At 41.2% G+C, this 17858-nt stretch overlaps 1 long non-coding RNA gene across 1 annotated transcript; it reads left to right on the top strand.

The window, feature by feature from the left end:
* Positions 1-319: 319 nt before the first annotated feature.
* LOC141278461 (uncharacterized) lies at positions 320-1831 on the top strand. Its single transcript, XR_012331216.1, has 3 exons — positions 320-376; positions 1149-1213; positions 1748-1831. It is a non-coding gene; the product is annotated as an uncharacterized lncRNA (long non-coding RNA).
* The last annotated feature ends 16027 nt before the right edge of the window (positions 1832-17858 follow it).

Genomic DNA, 17858 nt, shown 5'->3' with positions numbered 1-17858 from the left:
ACGGGCCCAGCCACTCCGAGGCATGTGGGATCTTCCCGGACCGGGGCACGAACCCGTGTCCCCTGCATCGGCAGGCGGACTCTCAACCACTGCGCCACCAGGGAAGCCCTACCTTTGCATTTTTTATTACTATAGTGACAACATGGCTTTCTCTCACACCTTGTGTTTTAAAGGCATTTATGCCTTTAAAATTCATTATAAATCGTCTCATCACAATATTAGTGATTTCCCCAAGTGAAGAAGAACATTGGACAACATGGGAGATAGAAATTTAACCATTAACTCCCACCCCTCCCCCATCTCTGTCAGCAGTCACAGGACCAAATGCAGTTCATGTTCCACGCCCTACTTAGCACAGCAGACATCACCATATCAGGTAATGGCAGCTTCCACCTGAAGTATCTGGACAAGTGCCCACAGCCACTGGCTGCCCATGGCTTCTTGGAAAATAAATGCCTGCCAGGGGTAACTTTTTGTGATTTTTTTCTGTGTGAATGAAACTCAGCAGTTCTGGGAACCGTTTGCCCACGTTTGGTAGGTCATTCCTTCCTTGAAGGGATCTGAATGAGGAGCCAGAAGAAAGGGCTCCTTCTCTCCCAAAGCCTCTGCCCAAATGTGTCTCTCCTGACATCAGGTTAATTACACGGTCCTGTGTTTAAACGCGGATCTCCTAAAAGGCAGGCAGCAAGTTAGCTGTGTGAAGGCAAGTTGTAAAGCTCATTTACTTGTCTTTCCACCTAAGTGGGCTTTCCAATCTCTGACTGGTGGATAAAATTTACACACATCCCTAGGACACAGGTAAATAGCATCATCTCCTCTTTGTCAGTGAAGAAACGGGTGCATGTTGGAACCGTCTGGTCCAGGGCCAATATATGATCAGGCCATTCAAGATGGCTACTCTTTTGCCTTCTGTATAGCCCCTGCTCAACCAGGTCCTGCTTCTCTCACAGGACTACCCAGTTCTCTTAATCATAGGGCTTAATTAGTCCCTGGTAACTGAGTCCACCTGACATTAATTCCCCTCTATAAATAGTAGTCTCCTCCCATGGGTAGCGAGGATGGTTGTGATGTTCTGCTCTCCGCCTGCCGCACATTTGCGTAAGAGTCCCCCGTCTGATAAGCCGTTGATGTCTCTGCTTTTCCTTCAGTCTCTGGACTGGACGACTACAAGGCTTGCAGGTCTGCAGTGTGCAGCCCAACAGCCAGGTGGCAGGTATGTTAGCCACAGGGCCAAGCACTACTCATGGGGTGAGGCTCATGGGCTTCTGCTCCCACCCTGGGTGGTTCCACCTCTGAACGGAATGTGACACCTGGGGTGTCTCAAAACCTGACAAAGGTAAGAAACGTGAAACAATGCACATCTTTAAAATGCAGCACTGGTTGAGTGCTCAGACCTTAGCTTGTCAAAGCCTCTAGCTCTGTATCAGAATTATTGAGGGCCAGGCTTTTGGTGGAATATATAAATTGGAAGCCTCACGAGGGCAGGGAATGTCAATACTTTCTTGGTCGCCGTATCCCCATTGCCTAGACCTGTGCCTGGCTCACGGTAGGGGCTCAATAAATACCAGACGAAGGAGGAAGGAATCTGGACTGTGTTTTGTTAGCCTTCAGTGCGGATAGCTGGGCCCTGCCTGGCTGGTGCCTTTGTGAGCCCTGTACCGCCCCCCCGCCCCGGGTGATGGTATTTGTAGTGTGGCTTTTGGGTGGGTCCCTCATATTCTCTCGTTCTTCTTTGTCTCTGACACAGGAAGAAGATGGCCATTCGCGAACCAGGAAGAGAGTCCTCACCAGAGGCTGGCCAAGCTGGCACCCTAATCGCAGACTTCCAGCCTCCAGAACGGTGAGAAAATAAGTTTCTGCTGTTTACGGCGCCGAGCAATGGTATTCTGCTATGGTAGCCCCAGCTGACCATGATAATATCCCACATAGGCTTTTCTCATACAAAGGCTTTCCTCATACAAACCTGACTCAGGGTTAGGCTATTCATAGCCACACTGGTCACCCGGCCACAGGTCCTTGACAGAACAGTTCTGTACAGGACTTTAAAAAAAAAGGAAGAAAGAAAGCCATGTCCTTACGTTGTGCCTCATCTCTGCAAAACCGAGTGGAGACACAGGTTCTTACTAGGTACTCGTTCCAAGGGCAGACGTTGTTAGTACTGTAAGCAGGGCTTGGCAAGACGAGCCTTTCTAAGGGGCAGCACTCTTAATTAGAGGGCATTTTGTTTCAGCAACAATCCCAGTGGATCATATGAGTGAGAATCATAACATCACTCCTCATTCCACATGCCAGGAAGTATGTGTGTCTCTCCACCTTTTCCCCTTAGGCAGCTTAGGTTACTTGTGGGAAAATTCTTATTTCCTGGACAGAAAATCTAAGGCAGGCAGACGGATGTTTGATAACTTGTAAGGGAAATATATGGGAGAATCTTAAATAGGGCAGGATTCTAGCATTAACCTTTTTTCAAAATCTTGTGTATTTCTTAAACACAAATATATCCTTCACTTTTCTTTGGAGGGTATTTTACGAAAGGCCTGGAAAATGTGGTATGAAAAGGAGTATCTTGAATCCTTCAGATCAACTTTGGTCCTTACATCTTAGAAATCATGTGTTTCAAATAAATCTTGAACGCCTCTAGTCACTCCCAACTTGGCTTTGTACTTTCCTCCCAGGTTTGGAGATGGCACCTGCTCAAATGGCCCAGTCTAGGGGGGCTCAGGGTTTTGTGCAGCTCTCAGAGGGAGGGTCTTGTGTGACTATCAGGCCCTTTTACTAAGAGTTAATATTTGGAAGTTTCCACTTGTAGAGCCTGGGCCTGAGAAGAAACCCCTTGGCAGACTCAGAAAAGTTCTCCTGAGCCTGTTCTGTTCCACACAGGACAACCCAGTCCCACAACATTCTTCCCCAGAGTCAGAAGTTCACTTAGGCCCTGGGTTTGCTGAGATCAGAACAGGGAACTCTATGAAAGGCCACCCAGACTGAATTCCCTGGAGGTGGTATGTCTGGCGGGGAGGAAGTAGTGAGCTAACAATCGAGGCTGTCTTTGGACAGATGGCCCTGCAAGGGCTGCTTTCTCCAGGGCCTTCAGATCTAGAGGACCAGGCCCAAGGGTGCCTTCAGGACCGCTCTACGGGGGTGCTCGGGGCCAGCCATGTAGCTGGGAGACTTGTCTAGGAAGCTGCACTTTCATAACACTTTAAGGTTGAGAAAACACTCACTGTCCATTTAAAGAATTGGCAAAGGTGACTCCAATGAGGATTAAAGGGGTCTAAACCCCAGAAGCCTCCCCTTGACATGGCACTGGCTCATGAAGGCCTACATGCAAGTTCTATATAAGGAACTGAGTAGCAAGCTTCTCTAAGAATTCTGAGAAATGTACTTTCTTGGACAATGAAGATGAATCTACTTCCTGTATTAAGACTGAAAAATCTTTTCCAATGGGAAAATTCACATGGTATCTCCTGTATCTCCCAGAATATATAACATCCTGTATCTCCCGGAATATATAACGTCTAGAAAGCTCAGATGGCATTTTCATGTCTTCCTGGTGCCAAGCCAGTTAATGGGCAGTGAGAAATAGTCATACCAACAGTCATTACTAACGTTTCCCACACAGCTGAATCTAATTAATTAGGTCTAGCTGAGCCTGCCAGCCATACCCGGGACCCAGCTAATAACCCACAGAGGATTTAGAAACACCCTTTTAACAAACACTCATTTATTACCACCTGTATTCAGTGAATCACCTCTCCAGCAGATACCACCTGACAGAACTTCCTCAAAAGGGGGCACTTTATGAACCGAAAGTCAAAAACCACTTCTTTATTTTTCATTAAGAATATCTCTCTATTCTCTTAATAGCCGTAGCAATGGTGCCTGACGCTTTTCAAACCACTTTACAAATATTAATTTCTATTCCACTTTGACCCATAGTTTGCTCAGAACTAAGGATAATGTGATTTTTGTTCGGGCCCAAATCAAAGAACTGGATGGTTTCTACCAGCCCCATTTGTTTTCCTCAAAATTGTGGGAGCCTGTTTTCTCTCTGAGGCCTGTAAAATATTCCCAGAATGTGTTAGAAACTCCTCTGAGCAACTCCCATCCCCTTTCTTGGAGGGCTCTGGAAAGTTATTCCAGAGCAAACTCACATCCACGGGTAACAAAGGTACCTTTGAAGCCAGGGTTTCACTCAACACACACATGTTGAGTGTCAATTCCATGCCAGGTTCTGTTCAAAGTACTGGGTCGTCATGCTTCCTGTTCTCCCAAGGTTCACCCTCTAGTGAGAGGTGGCAGGGTAGGGGGAGAGAATAAACAAAGAAGCAAAGTAATTTTCTGATAGCGATAAGTGACGGTAATACACAAAGGAGAGTGAGCTAGAGTGTGCTTGGGGATGTGTGTTTTGGGTGGTCAGGGAAGCTTTGTGGAGGGAATAACAACATTAGAGTTGAGACCTGAGTGATAATATTATGTCAGTTGTGTTATATCTGATATTCTCTATATTTAAAGCAATTCCACAAACACAAACTCAAATAGAGCAAAGAGACTTACTAGGAGAGCATTGCTCTTTCATACTTTTTTTTTTTTGAGTTGGGGGAGGTATGTAAGGAATGCTTGTAAATCGATTCAGTCTCTAAGGAGGTCAAAATTGCAATATCTACTAAAATTAAAAATACATTATTGGGAATTCCCTGGCGGTCCAGTGGTTAGGACTTGGTGCTTTCACTCTCGGGGCCTGGGTTCGATCCCTGGTGGGGCAACTAAGATCCCACAAGCTGCACTGCATGGCCAAAAAAAAATTATCCTTAGACCCAATAATCCCACTTGTAGGAGTTTAATCTATGGAAACAATGGCATATATGCAGGAAGATATATGGGTATCTATCTATCTATATATATGGATATTTACCACAGCATAGCTTATAATAGCAAGACTGTCAACAACCCAGAAGTTCATCATTAGGAGACTGGCTAAGTAAATTATGGAACATTCACATGAGAGGAATTTCTTGTCATTAAAAAGAATGAGGTTGAGCTCCAAGATAAATTTAAGCGAGGCAAAAACACACAAGAATTATGTTCAATATGCTATCATCTTTGAAAAAATATATATATATACACATTATCTTTGGAAGGGTATACAAGAAACTAAGTTTTTGCCTCAACAGGGATTAAGGGAGAATTAGGGAAACTATATATTCTCTTGTAACTTTTGCATTTTTTACTTGTGCATGTCTTAGCTATTTGATAAACATGTTGAAAAATAGAGCATTGCAGTATAATTATATATAATCTTCATACAAAGTTCTTTTCATGTGTACTTATACATCACAGTTCTGGCTGGAATTAATTTCAAATGTTAAAAGTGGAAAAGCTCCGGGACTTCCCTGGTGGTGCAGCGGTTAAGGATCCACCTGCCAATGCAGGGGACCCGGGTTTGAGCCCTGGTCTGGGAAGATCCCATATGCCGCCGAGCAACTAAGCCCCTGCGCCACAGCTACTGAGTCTGTGCTCTAGAGCCCGCAAGCCACAACTACTGAGCCCACGTGCCACAACTACTGAAGCCCACGGCCCTAGAGCCTGTGCTCCACAACAAGAGAAACCACCGCAGTGAGAAGCCTGCGCACCACAACGAAGAGTAGACCCCACTCGCTGCAGCTAGAGAAAGCCTGAATGCAGCAAGAAAGACCCAACGCAGCCAAAAATAAATTTATTTAAAAAAAAGAAAAAAGTGGAAAAGCTCCTAAAATCAGTGTGTAATCGTCTTCTTGGCTGGTTCAATATGTGGGCATTTCTTAGTCAGGCGTAAATATGGCTTCTGTAAGAGGGAATTTAGGAAATGTTTCAGGAAAGGCATTTTCTCTTAGGATGGACCTCCTTTTTTTGGAAGACAGTGCACTCATTTCTAATCCATTCGAAGATTTGAACAACTAACCTGACCAATGTTCAGATAAAGTATTGGAAAGACTTTTCTTGAAAAATACTGTCTAATGCACATACGATATTACAATTTTCTCCTAAGTTGTAAGAGGCCTTGGTTTCTAAGAATGAACTTGTTCCAGCAGGAAGGTCTTTCTTAGCTCTCACAGCTATTTCATGTTCTGGGCCATTTATAATTATGGCCCGATAAGGGTCTTCAGCAACCAGTAAAATTTTTAAGAAATACGATGGAAATCACATGTTTTTCAGATGTCTGTGTTCGGAGCATAGTCTCTGTGGTTTCCGACATTGCTGTGCCACGGAGGACAGCAAATAATACTTATAACCTCTATTCCTCATGGTAATAAAATCTGCCCCATGTTAAATCAATCATTTATGCATATAAAAGTTGATTGAAAAGAATTTGCCATCGGTAATCTGCAAGAGCCATGGAAATGACATTCAGTTTCTATTTTAAAAATGCATTAAATATGTATCTAGTAGAAACATGAGGAATTAACTTGCTTGCAGGCAGAATTTCCATCAGCTGCAAGGTCGCTGTGAGAATCCGTGCTGAGGCAGAGGCTGGGGGACTCGCAGAGTGACCTGAGGTCTGAGTCCCAGAGCGGCTGCAGGAAGGAGAAATGGCTCATTAGAGAAAACCGTGATAACACCCCAGGGAACAGCTGCATGTGAAGCTGAGTCAGAGCACAGCCTGACCAAGGAGGGGCACACGAGACAGAAATGGCTCACCTTCAACACGTGGCAGCAGCTTTGAATGCTCCATTCAAGAAGAGGATGCCATCCATTCTTGGCAGTTTCCCTGCTCTGGGAAGCCGGTACAGATGAGAGGTGTTTCCGAAAAAACTCTGGACTCCCAGGCCGTTGGGCTTGCACAGCAGCGCGAGCCGCAGGGGAGAAGGCCAGAGTCAATATCACGGGAGGCCTTTCCAGCCGGCAAGTTATCCATTAAAACGTGGGTCACTGGTGAGGACTGGGTTGACTCCAGATCAGGGTCCCCTGTCCTTGTGATCAGGTTTCAGGGCAGGTTTTGGTGGCCCTTGAAGACACACACCCTCTGGTATTCTTGGAGGAGGGAGGGAAAAGGTTGTGGTGTGGGCACTGGCTAGTGGAGGTGGAGAGAAACCTGAGGAAGAATAATTCACACGACTCTAGAAATCAAGACTGAGATTGGCTGTCACAAAGAATGGCTGCCCTTAGAGGCAGTAAATATGTCTGAGAGTCCTGTGGAGATGCGGGAGTGTGAATAATCTTGAGTTTTGACTTGTACTTTCCACCTTCCAGTCAGCCTGGAATCAGATGACTTTCTTGATGAAGCATATTATGTCATTAAGGTCAAGGTCTTCAGTATTAAAGACAGACGTATTAATTCTTCATTTGTCTTAGAATCATAGAGTTAGAAGTCTTAGTAGAGATCTGACCCACTCATTTTACAGATGAGGAAACTGAGGCCTAGAAGGGCTGGGTAACTTGGATAAAGCTATCAGAAAAGCTGGGACTAGAGTTTAGCTTTTCTTTCTCCAAGGAGAGTCCTTTGCTACTTGAAAAGTAACATTAATTTCCTACTTTTACATTTTACTCACACCTCTGTTCACTCCGTTTCAAATTGTGTGGTCCATTTCCCTATCCCAAAGAGAAGTGAATATGTTGATTCAGCAGGAATTTTCAGAGAGCTAGCACAAACCTATATATAAGGCTCACGAAGATTAGTGTGACTGAAAGAATCTTAACTGACAAATAATATTCAGGTTTAACAATACTTGAGGTATATGAAATGATACCAGCTCAAACATACGAAACACAGAAGATAGGATTAGCCTTTGTTTTCAGGGGAAGCCATGCCTACTTGAGGACTACATGTCATCAGCTGGCTGATATCTTGACATGGTCTGGGATTCTGCCCTTAATCATTGTAGGTGATTATGCCGTGCCAAGTGAAAAGTGATTTGGCCTTTTCCAGTTCAGTGAGTCTGAACAAACCACATAATTTGGCATGAAGTAGGTTGTGTTTTACCATTACTTTCCAGTTCTGCAGTCTGTGTTGATCAAATCAACTAAATCATTGCCACTCTGGCTATCTGGAAAAAACGCAATTAAAAAAACTGGTTGCTTACCTTGCATCTCCTTATGTAGCACATCTCCTGGTGATGGCGAAATATCCCTTTCTCCTGAGTCATAGTAATTTTCTCCCTCCCTCACTTGGGGTGGTGCTGAGATGCACAGGGACACTTTGGAGACATACACTGCCTTATATTTTTATGTGTCTTATTTTAGTTAATCTTAAATTAACCTTATTCCTTAAGAAAGAGTCCCAAATCTTGTGGCACTTCTTTACCTCTGCCTTCATTCACTCAGCAAACATTATTTGAGTGTTCATGACACCTGGTTTCTAAGAAAAGAAAAAAAAGGGTACTAACGATATAAAGATACCCTCATGGAGCTAGCTCCCAGTCTACTGGTAGAGCATACCTTTAATTAAATCATAACAACAGAGTGTGGTAAGAGCACAACAGACTTTGGATGGATGGTGATTAGAAAGTCTGTCCAAAGCCCAAGCCCTGTTCTGTTTCTTCTTCCATTGGTTCACCTCTGTAGTCTTTGACCTTCATCCTTGAAGGCTGCCATCACATTGCCGCCCCCCACGCCCAACAATCTGAAAGTTGGCTAGTGTTAGAGGCCGTAAAGCTCCCACAACCCGCTCCTTCACTTCACCTCCCATTTTTATCCCAATGATCTGCTTGCATAGCCAGATGTGCAATAGTTTTGAGTGAAGATCTCCAGAGTGGGGTGTAAACAATGATCAACTGAGATGCAAGACAAAAATTTGGAACATCTATTTACATTCATTTCTTTATCTAAACGTATTTAAGAAAAATCTTGTTTCCCCAACTTTGACACTGGAACCCTCATCAGGCCTGTATGTTGGATGGGGACACATCACATACAGTAGACATAGTAACTTCGGGAAAAAGTGAGAGGTTCCCAGAGGAGACAGAGGCACTAGCACTCTTTTCCCTTTTGGAGTAACATATGACAGGTTATCTGCACTTCGTTGAGTAGATTTAAGGATTATTCCACCCTAAGTCTTGCTTCGGCAAAGTATGACCACATCCAAATCCCACCTGATACCTGTTTTTGTAAATAATTTTTATTTACACAGCATGCTCCTTGGTTTAATATTATCTATTTAGTATCATCAACAGCTGAGTTGAGTAGTTGCAATAGAGACTGTATGGCCTGGAAAACCTAATGTATTTACTATCAAGGCCTTTACAGAAAACATTTGCCAAACCCTGTCTAAATAGTTTTATTTTTATAAAATTTTATAAGATAGGTATGGGAGGATTGTGGCCATGAAAATCTTTGTCTCTTACCTAGATTCACTGGTTACCTCGTGATAAAATGCTTAAAAGAAAGGTTGCATTAAAGATGACTTATACCTTCGTATTTTTATGAAAACACTAATGTTTCAAAGTGTCTGACTTTTTCTTCTGATGACAAGTAGCTGACGCTAGTGACTTAGAAGACATTTTTGAAAAAACACAAAACAAACATTTTTGTCTTTTCAAGTGACACTGTCTTTTCACTTTCAAACGATACATAAGAAATACTTATCTATTTCACAAGACATACTTTGGAGAGAACATTTTGAAAAAGAATATTTTGATGTGTTTCCATTTTATGTGATTCTATTTCTAAAAACAGTATATCACATAAAAATATTCTCGTGCATTCTTAGAAACATTCAGAAGTGAAATTTTCCATTTAAAAGTCATCTAAATGAAGAGTTTCGATGGAATTTGAAGCCATAGGTTAAAAATATAAAAATGCAACATTTCTCTATTAGTTTGCAAGAATGACTGACATCTGGAAATATGAATTTTTTTTTTTTTTTTTTTTTTTTTGCGGTACGCGGGCCTCTCACTGCTGTGGCCTCTCCCGTTGCGGAGCACAGGCTCCGGATGCTCAGGCTCAGCGGCCATGGCTCACGGGCCCAGCCGCTCCGTGGCATGTGGGATCTTCCCGGACCAGGGCACAAACCCATGTCCCCTGCATCGGCAGGCGGACTCTCAACCACTGCGCCACCAGGGAAGCCCTGGAAATATGAATATTTACTAGCTGAATTTCAACAGAAATCTTTGTCTAGGAAGTTAAGAATGAAAAAAAATGGGTATCATGATTTAGTAAGCTTAGTCAGTGATAGACATCTTCAATTTGAATATATTCATGATATAATTTTTCCAGCTACTATTATTTTTTAGTAAGAACAAAAATATTTGTGTACATTTAATAAATATAAAAACACTACATTTCTTGTTTTTAAAAGTTTTTAAATTTAATTTTTATATTATAGTTGATTTACAATGTTGTGTTAGTTTCAGGTGTACAGCAAAGTGATTCAGTTATACCTATATCCATTCTTTTTCAGATTCTTTTCCCATATAGGTTATTACAAAATATTGAATAGAGTTCCCTGTGCTATACAGTAGGTCCTTGTTGGTTATCTATTTTATATCTTGTAATGTGTATATGTTAATCCCAAATTCCTAATTTATCCCTCCCCCCACCTTTCCCCTTTGGTAACCATAATTATTTTTTCAATATCTGTAAGTCCGTTTCTATTTTGTAAATAAGTTTATATCATTTTTTTAGATTCCACATATAAGTGATATATGGCATTTGTCTTTCTCTGACTTACTTCACTTAGTATGATAATCTCTGTGTCCATCCATGTTGCTACAATGGCATTATTTCATTCTTTTTCATGGTTAATATTCCATTGGATATATGTACCACATCTTCTTTATCCGTTCCTCTGTCCATGGACATTTAGGTTGCTTCCATGTCTCGGCTATTGTAAATAGTGCTACAATGAACACTGGGGTGCATATATCTTTTCAAATTATGGTTTTCTCTGGATATATGCCCAGGAATGGGATATGGTAGGTCTGTTTTTAGATTTTTAAGGAGCCTCCATACTGTTCTCCATAATTGTTGTACCAATTTACATTCCCACCAACAGTGTAGGAGGGTTCCCTTTTCTCCACACCCTCTCCAGCATTTATTGTTTGTAAACTTTTTGATGATGGTCATTCTGACTGGTGTGAAGTGATACCTCACTGTAGTTTTGATTTGCATTTCTCTAATAATTAGTGATGTTGAGTATCTTTTCATGTGTTTTTTGGCCATCTGTATGTCTTCTTTGGAGAAATGTCTATTTAGATCTTATACCCATTTTTTGACTGGGTTGTTTGTTTGTTTTTTTAATATTGAGCTGCATGAGTTGTTTGTATGTTTTGGAGATTAATCCTTTGTTGGTCACTTCATTTGCAAATATCTTCTCCCATTCTGTGGGTTGTCTTTTTGTTTATGGTTTCCTTTGCTGTGCAAAAGCTTTCAAGTTTCATTAGGTCCCATTTGTTTATTCTTGTTTTTATTTTCACTGCTCTAGGAGGTGGATCCAAAAAGATCTTGCTGCAATTTATGTCATAGAGTATTCTGCCTATGTTTTCCTCTAAGTGTTTTATAGTATCTTACCTTACATTTAGGTCTTTAATCCACTTTGAGTTTATTTTTATGTATGGTGTTAGGGTGTGTTCTAATTTCATTCTTTTACATATAGCTGTCCAGTTTTCCCAGCACCACTTATTGAAGAGACTGTCTTTTCTCCAATGTATATTCTTGCCTCCTTTGTCATAGATTAATTGACCATAGGTGCTTGCATTTATTTCTGAGCTTTCTATCCTGTTCCATTGATCTATATTTCTGTTTTGTGCCAGTACCATACTGTCTTGATTACTGTAGCTTTGTAGTATAGTCTGAAGTCAGGGAGCCAGATTCCTCCAGCTCTGTTTTTCCTTCTCAGGATTGCTTTGGTTATTTGGGGTCTTTTGTGTTTCCATACAAATTTAAAAATTTTTTGTTCTCTGAAAAATGCCTTTGGTAATTTGGATTGCATTGAATCTGTAGATTATCTTGGTAGTATAGTTATTTTCATAATATTGATTCTTCCAATCCAAGAACATGGTACATCGTTCCATCTGTTTGTGTCATCTTCAATTTCTTTCATCAGCATCTTATAGTTTTCAGAGTACAGGTCTTTTTCCTCCTTAGGTAGGTTTATCCCTAGGTATTTTATTCGTTTTTGATGCGATGGTAAATGGGATTGTTTCCTTAATTTCTCTCTCTAATCTTTAGTGTATAGAAATGCAAGAGATTTCTGTTTATTAATTTAGTATCCTACAATTTAACCAAATTCACTGATGAGTTCTAGTAGTTTTCTGGTAGCATCTTTAGGATTTTCCATGTATAGTATCGTGTCATCTGCAAACAGTGACAGTTTTACTTCTTTTCCAATTTGGATTCCTCTTATTTCTTCTCTGACTGCCATGGCTAGGACTTCCAAAACTAAGGAAGTTAAGAATGAAAAATGACTATCATGATTTAGTAAGCTTAGTCGGTGATGGACATCTTCCATTTGGATATGTTTGTGATATGCTTTTTCCAGCTATTATTATTTTTTAGTAAGAATAAAAATATTTGTGTACATTTAATAAATATAAAAACATTTCTTATTTTTAAAACATTTAAAAATTATTTACTTCATCTCTTTTCTATTTTCATGTCTATTTTATAATGCATATAATTTATTAGTGGAGAAGAAGATATGTACATTAAATATAATTTATGAGTAAATAAATATACAAAGATTGTGGTACATGCCTCCAAAGTTTTTAATGATGGGAACGTATCATCACAATGTTTGGAGACCGGTGGTTTTTGAGTGTGAGTTTGGAATTTAGCAGATAGGTTTAAATAGGGCTCTGCCACTCACTGGCTACATTCTCTTGATCTAAATAATTTATTATAGGTCTTATTTTCTCACCATAAATTGAGATAAGGCCTGGCATTTAATACATAGTGTAGCACATAATAAATGTTCAGTAAATATCATAAATATTCAATAAACATTTCCAGCCTTCCAGGGTCACCCTTTTCTTTAATATTCCAATGAAGTAACTCGATTCCTCCCATCTCACTTTTTTATGAGAAGGCCAGCACATGCCCCTGAATTTCTGCAGAAGGTTCTTAAATTCTTTTGGTGGTTACATTTTCCTGGTGGTTGCTTGATATCTCTGTCCTTGCTCAGTTGTCCATCTCCTGTAGTCTTCCATCCTATTCCTTCTCCACATGACTCCCAAGAGTGGACATAATCTCATTTCCAGCATTCCTTGAGACTCAAGGCTATCATAAGCCTTAAGACTTATGTGTGTGGATAACACAGGGTAAATACAGTTCTGAACAGGAATCCACTTAAAATTTCGGTATCACACAATGTCCTTCCTAAGTTCATGGACTGCTGTCCACTGCTGGGAATATCTTATCGATTCTGTACAGCTTTGGGCCTGGCCTGTCTCCCTGTTGTTGGCACTACTCCTTCCCTTCCGAGAACTTTCTGCCTTCTTAGCTCTTCCTTGAATCCCTGCCCCAGTTTCTCAGACAACTACAGGCTACTCTATCATGCCAAGGCCTTAAGCATAGCTGCAGTCTGAGCATTAAACTCCTCCAGGGTGCTATTCACACAGAGGTGTGAATAACATTCCCTGGAGTTATACAATAAGGCAGCCCTGACCCTCTCCATCAAGCCATCAAGAGTGGAGGTGGTGAAAAGCTTCACTTTCAAAATCAAGAATCCATTAACATATATTCCAAAAAAAAAAAAAAGAAGAAGAAGAAAACCATTCACCATAGGTCTCTATTTCTCACTAAACAATCAATAGAAGCTTTTGAATCTACTGTTTTTCTTTTCTGGCTCCAAAGTTATCAGATTGAATTCTGAGGCAGGGCTCAAGGTCAAAATTTTTGTACTTTCCTTGTGAGTCTTTATAGTGGAGCTGGACACTATATAATTTATTACCCCTACTTTCTTTCTAGATCAAGTACTAGTTGTCTTTATTTTTTTCTGTTTCAACCACCACCGCTACTGATAGCAACAATGCTATCATCACCATCACCACCGTCATGACCTACATGACCACCTTGACGACGAGCATGACTCCACTACCACCATCACCATATCATCTCCATCACCACCACATCACTACTGCTATCATCACAGGCAACATCAACATGAAGGGGGATTTCCTGGAGGTCCAGTGTTTAGGACTCCATGCTCTCACTGCCAAGGGCCCAGGTTCAGTACCTGGTCAGGGAACTAAAATCCCACAACCTGCACTGCGTGGCCAAAAAAAACAAAACAAAAACATGAAGGACCGACATCATCACTCCAATGATCATAATCACTACCCCCATAGCCATCACTACCACCTCGCTGGCTTTTCTGAGGTCCGGTGGCAATTCTATGAATACCCGCCAAAGCTCTCTAGAGGTCTTTTTTTTTTTTTTTGGTACGCGGGCCTCTCACCGCTGCGGCCTCTCCCGTTGCGGAGCACAGGCTCTGGACGCACAGGCTCAGCGGCCATGGCTCATGGGCACAGCCGCTCCACGGCATGTGGGATCTTCCCAGACCGGGGCACGAACCCGTGTCCCCTGCATCGGCAGGCGGACGCTCAACCACTGTGCCACCAGGGAAGCCCTCTAGAGCTCCTTATTTTGTCTCTAGGTATGTCTGCAGCTTCTAACATTTTTTTTTACTCATCAGATACCCTCTTCTCCCATTTCCGGACAGAAGACTAGAATAAAACCCATATCCCAGTGCTGATCTCTTGCATATCTGACATTGAGGCCTCTTCAGACTTGGGGCTGATCCTGAGCCTTGTCCAATATATGGTCATAGCTCTGTAATATAGTTTCTACCCTTTCCATCCTGTTGTCTCTCACTGCCTCCAGTGAAATGCCCTGTACTATTTCTTGGCTCTGGGGAACCCCACCACCATCGAAACAACTCTAACTCTTGAACAAAGGGGATGGGGATTATTATAAGTGACCTCTTGCCTTTAGGGACTTCTTTAGGCCCTTGGCCACCCTATGACAGAAAATTCCAAAGTCAGAAAATGTTTCTGTCCACTTGCAACCCCAGTAAGAGACTGACCATCTGCCACTATTTTATCCAGTTGGATTCTCATCTATTCTGTCCTCTGATGGGAGGTTTCTGTTGAACCAGAACAGCAAGGATGGGACTGCCTTTCAACTGGTGTGTCTATCAGTGTAATGATGGAAGCCTTCTCATAGTGGCCTCATCACCCATCACTGACCGCAAAGTGAAAAACATGCCTTCACAAGTAATGTCAGCCGCAAGGGCTTAGACTTCTTAAGGGTTTTCCGTTTTCTTTTTGAGTTGAACATAGTCTAATATAGGATAGGGAGGGAAAGAAAATAAAATATTAACAAGTAATAATAGTACATTCCCTATAATTAGGAGCACAGCTACAGTAGGAGCAAGAAGCAAAAATTTAATACAGTACCTGAACATCTCAAGTAACAAGTCAAATAAACTATGGTTCAATTATTTACATTGAATGAAAAGTGGTATAGAGCATAGATGACCTCAGGCTAGTAGTAAGGTTTTATTGGAACACAGCGATTCTCATTCACTTACACGTCATCCGGGGCTACTTTTGTGCTATGATGGCAGGGTTCAGTAGCTGTGAGATTCTGTGTGACACACCAAGTCTAAAATATTTATTATCAAGCTCTTTATAGGAAAAAGTTTGTCAACCCTTGCTCTAAATAATGAATACTTTTCTCTTAGAGCTGACACGAAAGTGAATTAAATTGGTTTTTCTTTGTATCATAGAAGTAAAGGCTTAACCCCAATTAAGGCATTGGAAGTAGGGAGTAGTTGAAGCAGGGCTTCTATATATCCTGCTAGATCCGAGGGCATTCGGTCCTAACTAATAATAGAAAAAGTAGCCTTCCACCTTCCAACCCTCAGTCCAGTTTACTGTATTAAGAGATTGGAGTCAAGACCCCAGATGATAATAAAGAGTCTCTTTGCTTGCTTCCTTTGGGCAAATACCTCCTCAGAGATCTTGTGGGAAGGTGAAGTGATGAGTCCAAGGCAGAACGGGGCACACCCAGGATGGGGTATTCCTGAGTTTCTCAGTCAGATACTGCCTGGTAATACCTTAATCCCATGATATGTTTGTGTGCATTAATGGAGAAAGCTACTGAGTTTGCTTGCTGATAATGAGATAATTTAACTTTATTGTCTCCAAGTAGGCTTATCTCACTGCCACAAACTCAAGGCCTATAGTGTCCCAGCAAATTCTGAGGGATGAGTGTCCATTTCTGATGCTGCCCATTGCCAATCCTACCTCCCCTCCCAAATCCTGAGTGAGAACCCCAGCCTGCTGTAGCAGTTCCATAAAGCTGAGGGGTTGGCATTGATGCTAAGAGATAGGGTAGACAGTTAACTTGTGTGTGTGTGTGTGTGTGTGTGGTCAATTCTATTTTTTCTTTAATTGAAGTATGTTTTCATTATATTCTACTTAGCTGTATTTTTTTTAATGTTTGTTGTTTATAGTTTTAAAAATTGTGATTAGGAGGTAGGAGATCTTGAGTCTAAAACCAAGGAAACTGGATACTTTAACTTTACAGGGATTTATCCCTACTCCCAAATATAGATCTTCAAGTTTACCTCATTTGAGTCCTTGGACTCAAGTAACAAGAAGTCAGCTTTATTATTTATTAATTATTGTGCTAAACATTTTACATGAATTCTCTTTTATTCCTTATACAGCCCATGAGGTTATTTATTATAAGGAAAAGTGATGCTAACCTGCTAAAGTTACCCCACATGGAGATAATGGGGCTAAGATTTGTTTCTGCGTTCCATGCTGCATGGTCTTTTTGATGTCAGTCCATTATAAGGGCCAAAGTTTCATATTAAAAATAGCTCCACTTAGAATCTGGAAGTTTCACAGACCGGACAGTGGTAAATCCAGCTTTAAGTCAGTTTATAAGCTTTCTGAAGTAATGTTTTTCTTCCATAACCATTTGATCTTTAAGGAAATGGGTACCCAGGGTCTTTGTAAATAGATTGAAAAACTTCCCCAAGGGGTGCTCTTTAATACAATTCCTTCATTTAACCTTGAAAAACAATATTTGAGATAGATAATTGTTGGGTTTTCTCCCCAGTGGCCATTTTCCTTTTTCCTAACAAAACCCCAATCTTGTTCAGGTATGGGTCATCACCTGCTTAATGGATTAGTCCCCTGCCCTAGGGAGTGACTGTTGGTTAGTTCACATCTTTCATAGTGATTCTGTACCCCTTGCCAGGGATTGGTTTAAGCATGGTCACCAGATGCAACCCAGGACAAAAGACAAAAATGGCAGTCAACTAGGAGGCTTTTGTAAGATTTACTAACTCTTGAAAGAAAAAATAAAAGGCACTAGATGAGGATCATCCCTTCCTACTTTTGGATGTCACAAATGGGATGTATTGTAGTACTTGGAGCCAGAGCAGTTATTTTGTAATCATGAGGGGAGAACCAAGAGAATCATACAGAATCCTGGGAGCTGTTGCACTTTTGAATTTAATCAGTGTTGGAATAACCTGTTCTGGATTTCCGTTATGAGAGATAAAGAATTCATTGTATTCATTATGATTTAAGACATCTTTATGTATTTTTACCACAACAAACTGATTACCTTGACCCTCTCCACAAGACTCTTCAGAGGAAGGTGTAACAGAGAAAAGCAAAGCTAAACGGATGTTCATTCCTTCAAAACAAAGCTCCAAATGAGGTCCTCTGTTTTCTGATTACAGAAAAATAGGAGCTGGTTAAGAGTGGAGTTAGTCTTTCAGTTTGAGGCAGTAAAAAGACAAGGGTTTCTGATATTCCTTAACAAGGGGCTGAGGAAAACTCTGTACCTTGCTAAGTTAAAGGAAGCTACTTTATATCCTGGAGCAGTGCCCTTTCAAGGAGGAATTCCCTGGGTTCTAGGAGCTAGTC

Source organism: Tursiops truncatus, chromosome 4, assembly GCF_011762595.2.
Source record: "Tursiops truncatus isolate mTurTru1 chromosome 4, mTurTru1.mat.Y, whole genome shotgun sequence".
Taxonomy (NCBI): domain Eukaryota; kingdom Metazoa; phylum Chordata; class Mammalia; order Artiodactyla; family Delphinidae; genus Tursiops; species Tursiops truncatus.
The sequence above is the reverse complement of the archived record's forward strand: the minus strand, read 5'-3'. Positions and strand labels throughout refer to the sequence as shown.